The sequence below is a fragment of the Sus scrofa genome, chromosome 7 (genome assembly GCF_000003025.6).
Source record: "Sus scrofa isolate TJ Tabasco breed Duroc chromosome 7, Sscrofa11.1, whole genome shotgun sequence".
Lineage (NCBI taxonomy): Eukaryota > Metazoa > Chordata > Mammalia > Artiodactyla > Suidae > Sus > Sus scrofa.
The window spans coordinates 17,590,233-17,599,284 of NC_010449.5; positions in this window are offsets into that span (position 1 = coordinate 17,590,233).

Here is a 9,052-nt window from a genome sequence, read left to right on the forward strand (position 1 = left end):
GGAATCCCCTGGTGGCTCAGTGGGTTAAGGATCTGGTATTGTCAGTGCTGTGACTTGGGTTGCTGCTGGGGTGCAGGTTTGAGCCCTGGCCCCGGAACTTCTGCATGCTGCAAGTGTGGCAAAGAAATAAAAAAATAAATTAATGGAATAAAACAGTCAAGAGATGGATCAAAACATACATGTTCAATTGCCAAGGTAATTAAATAGACTAGAGAAGAATCTTTTCAGCAAATGGTGCTGGAACTGAATCATTCATAAGGGAAAAATGAACCTCGCACTATACACAAAAATTAACTAAGTTTGCATCATGGACATAAAAATATGTCCACAAATTACAAACCACAGAAAGGAAACAGAAAAAATTTATGACCTTGAGTTAGACAAGATTTCTTAGATCACAGAAAAGAATCATAGACTTATGTGCCGGGGGGCTCTATCTATCAAAGTTCTAGAAGGAAATCTTTGTGACCTTGGATTGGATAAGATTTCTTAGGTCTCACACAGAGAGCATGCACATAAAAGCAAACATGATGTTAAACTACATAAAATTAAGAAGTTTTGCTTTCCAAAGAAAAACATTAAGGCAATGAAAAGGCCAGATGCAGAATGGGAGGGAATATTTACAAAGCATTTATCTGATAAAGGATGTGAATCCAGAGTAGGTAAAGAACCCTTACAATTCAATAACTGAATGCCCAACAACTGACTAGAAAAAAGCAAGCAAAAGAAATAAATATTCCCCAAATGAAGATTTATGAATGATCAGTAAACATAAGATGCTCAGCATTGTTAGCTAAGAGTGAAACACAAAATTACAATGAGTCACTGCAGTGGCTTGGGTTGGTGCTGTGGTGAGGGTTTGATCCTTGGCCAAGGAACTTTCCCATCCTGTGGGTGTGGCCAGACAAAACAAAACAAAACACCTATAATGAAATGCCTCTGTACATATTCTGGAACTAAAATTAATAAGGCTAACCTTAAATAGACCGAAAATACTAAGTGCTGGTGTTGATGTGGAGCAACTGGAAATATCATACAATGCTGATGATTATGTCAAGTGATACAGCCACTCAGGAAAACAGTTTGGAAATTTACTATCAAGTTCAGTGGCCTCAGTGAGCCTAACGTTAAAGAAGCTTTCTCATCCACGGTGCAGCTTACTATGCATTTGTATATTTATCCACCTATTCACTTAAATAATTATGTAAGGAAGGATCTTGCTATTAGGGCCACTTATAACTACAACATGACAAACACAACTTGGTACTAGAGAACTTAGAGTTTAGTTGGTTGGCTAGTGAATTGGGCTAATAGATTACAGTGTGCAGAAGGGTCCCTAGGGGACCATGTAGAAATATCATCGATGCAGATTTACGGGATAAGAGAAGGCTTTTCAAAAGTAAAGATAGCCAACCGAAAGCTCATCTGGCTACCATCTTTCTATGCTTCAGCCCATGTAGCTTCTCAGATTTGTGCCGGACGATACCCTAAAGTGAAGGGATCAGAACTGCACCACAAAATGATTTCCTCTCTAGTGAGATGAAGGCAGGGACATGGACAGTGGTATGAACCATGGGCTTTATCACAAGACTAGACACATTTGAGCCTTGGCTGCCATATCTTGTTTACCTGTATATACTTAACCTTCCAGACTAATTGAATGAAGCAGAGAACTGCTCTCTGAATAGTCTACTGAATGAATAATGAGAAGATTGCTGGGCAGTGCATGAATCAGGAATTAAATCCAATGGTGATGAGGTATACCGGGTTATCTGGGGACTCTGGGTCTGTGAGTAAATAGTTACTGCCACTATTTACAATGAAACCTAGCTGGCTTGTTGGTAGCATCATATATGACAGGATACCTTTGGAGTGCTAGATTTTTAGGTAAAATTCGGAGTGACCTACCTCTGCTCTTACTATGCATATTCTTCATAAGTAAATAAATACTAAGCCTGGAGAAAAGCTTTCTAACACTGTTTAAAGCTCTGTAGTGGTAGAGAAGCCCAGCTCTCTCAGACTATTCTTACCAGACTAAAAATTCCTTGATATTTATATATATTTTCTATGAATACAGAATATGGATATTACTTTAAACAAGTTGGTTCATAGATATAGTCAAGTAACAGAAGAGTTCTTATTCACAGAAATTGATTTAAAAATAACATCTCTGATCATTGCAATCTGAAATCAATGTTATTCAGATTGTGTTAACTGAAAAAAAATGTATTATTTGGTCTCTAAGAAAAAATGAGTCTTATTTCTTCAAAACTGGCTAAATAACCTAAGGTACCGAGGTCATAGAAATGAAAACAAGGCATTTGATATACTTTTCCTTTTTTTGTAGAATGTAAATCTCTTTCTGTTCTCTCACAGCTGCTTCTTTTTTTTTTTTTCATTTTTATCTTTCTGTTTTTCTTAATTCATATACTTTTAGTTTCCATTTTGCTTTGGTCTTATTACCTAGGCTGTGAAGTTTTCATATTCTCTGTTGAAATCAATGGTTCCCAAACTTGAGTGTATATTACAATCACTTAGAAGGCTTGGTAAACAGAGACAACTGGGCGACAACTCCAAGGTCTCGGATTCAGAGGAGGAGGGATGGATGTGAAAATCTAAATTTGTAAGTTCCCAGGTGAGGCTAATGCCTTTAGTCCTGTGACCACAGTTTGAGAACCACTGACTTATAAATTATCCTTCTGGTAGCAGCCAAAGGAGGTTGTGAATGTTCCAAGATGAGCTAAAAAGGGAGTTTAAGTGGTCTGGAAGCCTCTCTGCAAGAGAACCAGGCAATAAATCTCCTGTCTCCAGATTAGTTGCCAATATTGTTTTTAACCTTGAGATTGGAGACGCTTTAAAATCTTTTTATAGCAGTTCCAATAGATGATAATCTCAGAAAGTGTGTCATTGTGAAACTTTTATCATTGTTGCCTGGTAAGTTATTTTTCTCGGTTTGCATAATCACCTTGTAATCTTTAAGCTCTGCTGAATATTTTCTACTGAAAACTTAAAGCTGATCATATCAAGGGGCTCAGCTGCAGAAAATGAAAAGGATTATGTCTTTGTTGAATAGGTTGAGAATGAGGAGGAATCAGTTAACATAAATAAAAAAAAAACAACAAAAAATACAGAGATCTATACTGTCTGTACTTTTGGCATTTCACAGGGTTGAGACACCATATCTTGAGTTGCAGGCATGGTGGTTAAACCCTTTCCATATGTTTTGCCAAAGCTAAACATAACAACGTTAATAAATAAAAGCCCTCTGAAAAACCAGGATCTTCTTTTAAAATTTCCGTTAAGCTTCAAAACATCACTTTTTTTCTGTTTTTTTCACACCCATCTTTATCTTTCTCCCTTTGACGTTCCTCAATTTCATTATGTTTATGGACTTGCCATCCAGTCTTTTTCGTATTCATGCTTGATTGTTTGTTTGTTCGTTTTTCCTTTATAGTGAAGTTGGTTTCCCTCTTTTTCGAAACTCATTTTAAGCTTCCAGATTACATCTTACTCCTATGGGGTTTTCATCTAATACCTGAAGGCAGTACTGTGCATTTTGTGTAGTGCATTGATAGCTGGAAACAATTGGGTCCCTATTAGCCAATTAACCCTGGCAAGATACAGACTGTTGCCCAAGCTCTGAGGCCTTTTGATCCTGACACTTGGCACATACCATTTGGACTTAACAGAATTCTTTGCTTCTTCCCCAGCTGTCTCATAGTTTTTGTTGAACAGGCCAGGGGACATAGACGATGGGGAACATGGGTGAGGAAGAGGAGACATTGGAAGAGATATAAGCTGTTCACCAGAATCTTAAGATGCTTTGCTTACCATTAAAAGGAAAGCCACTTAAAATTAAGGTTTGCTCTTTGTTCTCTTGTTCATTTCGACTCCTTGTTAACCTAAAATTCAGGTCAACAACTAGAGAGGACCATGTCGCAAATACTTGAATGTTTTTGACCGTGTGCTTAGGAAAGGGTAGTTAATGCATACCAACCATACCAACCAACGTATGCATTAAACCTTGGGCCCTCTTCAGAGCCCTTCAGGTAAGTCAATGGGAGCTTTGTGTCAACACGTTGGGAAGAACTGGGCTCGCTGTGTTTGCTTCTTTGCCTTCAGTTACCTGCGTTTGGATTTTAACCTCCTGAACTAAACCTTTGTGAGTTGTTATGGCTAGATTAGCCTCTCATTCTATTCCTTCTTCCTCTTCTTTGGGACAACTTGATCATTTTTATTTTGAGAGAATTCAAATTGGTAAGTGGTCCCACTCCCAGATAAGGTATTAAGGATTAATAAATGCTGAGACTGGCACTGTTTTGGCAGATGTTCATAGATTAGTAACATGAAAAGAATGAGAGAAAAATGAGATCGGAGAAGAGTTAGTTTTAATGTAGAGTAGTGGCCCTTTTATAGGCTCAGTGGACAGTTTTAGGCCAAAGAGTTTTAGAAACCCATTTTCAATTCTAATTAATCCCATATGTTTTATATTCACATGTTGCATGAAGATATTGTTCTGTTAGAGACATTACCGTTCAGAAATCTTTGTGTAGACATTCTTTCCTCCCTCAGATTTTTTTTCCTTTTATGATTTCTTTCTTTTTTCTTTTCTTTTTCTTTCTTTTTTTTTTGCCATGAGGAAGTTTTGTTTGGCCTTGAGTAAATGAAACTTAGAGCCCAAAATGTTCAGTTAAATTGAGCTTGAAACTGAAAACCCATGACACTCTAGTGAGTGTAGAGCAAGAAAGTGTATTTGCTTTACCCCAGTGGAATCATCTGACTTTTCTAGTTCTGTTTCCTCTTTGCTTTCATAACCAGAAGATTTAAAAAAAAAAAAGGAATATATAAAACTAAACTTTCTGAGATATTAAATTTGTATAAATTAGAACTCCTTAATAACTGATGCAATCATTTAAATTAAACAAATGTTGGTTGTGAGCAAACTTTTTTGATCTAATTGCAGTAAAATGCCCTGGCACTTCATGTTAGCTTGCAAATATCCATTCTATAAGTACCATGCTTGCTCCTGAAGCCATCAGACCTGTGCTAGCCAGCTGCTTTGGCTGCAAAGCCATAGATCCAGTGAAGATGGTGAAAGCATTGCTTCCTACTTGTGCCCACTAGACTAGTCCCACATTCACTTCAGGTCTGGGATAAACTAGCACCGGCCCTAGGTAAATTCAGTAAAACTCATATCTGTGGCACCTGTTTAAGAACTTCAGTGGAAAGGAGGAGTTACACCTTTCAACTCCCTGCAATAATTAGTTTCCATGTCAACATTAAGCCTGATAGAAAATTCCAAGTGAAGTTATAACATAGAGATGGCAGTTTGTTTTTCGTTGTAAACTAAGATTTGTGTGCAGAAGGAATGCTTTAGGCAAAGACTTTGAAGACTGGTTGGCATTTTAAAATTGGTCTCTACCTGTTGGTTTGGTTCATTCCTTGTCATAAACCTTGGTAATTGTGTTTTGTATGTCCTTTAAGGCTTCAAAACTGGCAGAATGGTGTGTAGGAAGAAGGAATAGAAAACTCCGAACAATACCTGAATTCAGCTTACTTGGCTGCACGTGTTGTGACAACATCTTTCATCACTGTAGTAATCTCACATAGTAATGTTGGACAGCATGACAATACGTTGCTTTTTGTCTTGCCTGGTTTTTGTTTTTTGAGCTTAAAGATTTCCCTTGTAGCAAACATTTTTGTGTAGAAACCATGTACATTTTTCTTAGTGTTTCCTTGGGGAGAAATAATTGGGGAAATGGATATGTTTTCACATCTACTTGGTATTTTAGATTTCAGTGAAAAAAAGTAAATGCTTACATTTTCAAGGCTCTCCTTGGTTCTAAACATTTACTCTTACCACATGCACGAAACTGGTTTTATACTATCCTTAAAAGGATCTAGCTACGTGCCAAATATGGAAAGTGAGGATTGGGTCATGATGGGAAAACAAGAAAAGGTAGCCATATAAGAAAACATTTATGCTACCTAAAAGATTTTATGAAAAGGTTTTGTACATATAGTCTTGGTGGCTGATCGATGCTGTTGGTTTTCACTATAGTTATGAAGTTGGTTTTGTTTGTACATGAAAAAAGTTTTGTTTTCATCTTGCTGGAAATAGGAGACAGTCTAGTCCATTGTGAATCTCTGTATTTTCAGAAATAGTGAAAGCAGCATTCAGCATCAAGTTAGAGCTTCCTTGCATAAGACCCGGTCATTCAAATTCTTAAGTTCTTAGACCAAGTGAGGAATTAATTCACCGCAAGGTGAATAAACCTCATAATGATAAAAATAGCATATGTTAAATTTTCCAGATAAAATCAAGCAAGTGTAATAGGTCTCCCCCCCCCACCCCAATTTGGACGTTTGATGCTTCGACACATTTGACATCTGTTGAAAAAGCTAAAATTGTATTAGCGGTACATCTTACATACTTTAAATGTCACCTTATTGATTCGAATGACACCTCCTGAGGCAAATACCATTATTGTATCCATTTGTAGATGAGGAAACCGAAGAGTCAAAGTGAATTTCTTCAAAGTTGACCAGTTAATTAATAGTGAACAAGAGATCCAACCCGGAAGAGTTTGACCCAAGAACTCTTGCTTTTAATTATTGCATTTTAGTGTTGGAGATGTGCATGTGGCTAGGGTTCTGTTTATTTTTGCAAGCAAACTAGTCCAATGGTTGTGTTTCTTCTTACAGGTGACTGTCTATTGCCCTTGACATTATAGCAATCCACATTATTTCAATGGTTCATAAGTTTTCTTTTGGATCCTTTTCTGGGCGATAGGACTCACATAGGAGAAACAAGACAGAAGACTACTTCTGTTAGGTCCCTGCCCCAGTCCTTATCTTAGGACTGAGTTTTGACATCAGGATGACCAGAAAGCAGCACAGTCCCTCTGTGGTCCCCTGGGTGAGGAGCCTGGGAGAAACAAAATTTCCCAGGGAGCTGAGAGTGGACCCTTCACCCAAATCCCTGGACGCATGTTTCCTAAATAATTAGTGAGTGTTTCTCACACACAGGCTACTTAGTCATAAGGCTAATTTGTAAAGTTTCTTTAAAACTTTGGTATCCAAATGTGGTATGCAAAGTTCCACCTGGGAGAATGCTACTAATGAACATTCTTTGGGCCCTACTCCAGACCCACTGAGCCAGAGTCTGCATTTTAACAAGATCCTTCAGTGATTCATCTGCACAGTAAGGAGTGAGAAGCTCTGTAACACGAGTGTCTACATTGCTAGAATATAATCCAAAAATTAAGAGCCTGCTTCTACCAAATATTGGCTGTGTTAACTCTGGCAAATCATGTAGTCTGTGAGCCTCAGTTTCTACAGTAGTAAAAGAAAGAAAAGAACCAGCAATATTGGGTTGTTGAAGGATGAATATGGGGAACACAGGGAAAACCCTTGAAATGATGCTGATATAAGTCCTCAAAAGATTTATGAATTAGGTAGAATGTTAGAGGGTCATGCATTCCTGATGGGCAGAGGACTGGAAGCTCTGATGTCAGGGAATGTTCTGAAGCAGAAGGATGGTAGCTAGGGTTCAGGGAGAACTTTCTTCCTTTCTCTTGATTTATGTATTAGCTTTATCAGTATATTGATACACATGGGGGGGGGGGTTCCCTGGCAGCCTAGCATTTAAAGATTTTTCATTGTCACTGCTGTGACTTGGGTTTGATCCCTGGCCCAGGAACTTCTGCAGGCTGTGGGCACAGTCAAAAAAAGCTATACAGGGGTGTCATCATACTTCTAGCCTAAATCCACCGGCCTGTCCACTGTAAGAACTGAAAGGTGGAAGCATATGTCAGCAATAAAGAACTTAAAACCTCGCGTTCCCATTGTGGCTCAGTGGATTAAGAACCTAACATAGTGTCCATGAGAATGTGGGTTTGATCCCAAGCCATGCTCTGTGGGTTAAAGATCCAGCGTTGCTGTGGCTGTAGCTGCAGCTTCTATTCGATCCCTAGCCTGGGAACTTGCATATGCCATAGTTGTAGGCCAAAAAAGCAAAATAATAATAATAATAATAATAACTTGAAACATCAGAGAGAGCATGCGAAAACTAAGAAGATGGCAAAAAGACACAAATCTCTGAAGGAGCATTGAGGATGTTAATGCACCCACAGGAAGAAGCTTCCACAGGCAGGCCTGCCCCTTCTCTGCCTGCTCTGGGGTATGGAGGTGAGTGTAGGAATAGAGTGGGATTTTCCTATTGTCACCGAAGGGCTTGGGACACATTTTCAGAAGGCATTAGAAATACAGTCCTTCCTCAGCGTCCCTCACTGTGGTCACACTTCCTGCTCAACATGGGTTTTGTTATAATAAGTTTCTTACTGTTGATAGAAACGTAGTTGGCGACCTCAGGCAGCCTGCAGCTGGACCGGGAGCCAAGACAAACACACCCTTGTGCTGTCCTAGCTTGAGAGCATTGTCGTTTTTGAATATGTGCCCTGGCAGCCTGCACCACTATCCGTGTTATTATTTCAATTTATTGTTAAACTTTTTATCGTTCTAGTAAAGATATACATTCCCTGATAGGACAAAGGTTAGCTGAGTTCACTGAAAGAGGAGAACATGCAAAGAGAGGTGTAAAGCTGCCTGGGGCAGCGTTTTTTTACCAACAAGGGAATTCATGACCTTCCAAATCACCTTTCCAGGGTCCGCCACAGGAGTTGTTTTTCTGATTATATGGGCCACATGAGCCACTGAGTGTGAAATATGCCAAGATGACCCAGAACGTATTGGTTATTTTCTCCACCTGGTTTTAATTCTGATCACCAACAAGTCAAATAAAATTAATAAAAATAAATAGGGCTTCCATTTCATTTTTTTATTGCCATTATTTATTATTTCGATTTCTATTTTTGTTTTGGTATGTCTTAGTAATGTAAACTCCACAGATTGTGACAGATAGGGTGCAGAACAGACCCATTTTGTTTTTTTCTGCCTGCCTGAGATCTGCTTACTCATTTATTTTCTCCTTCTTTGGGATATTTTCTCTGTTTCTCTGACTCTTCCAGAAACCTAGCAGATGCATATGTGC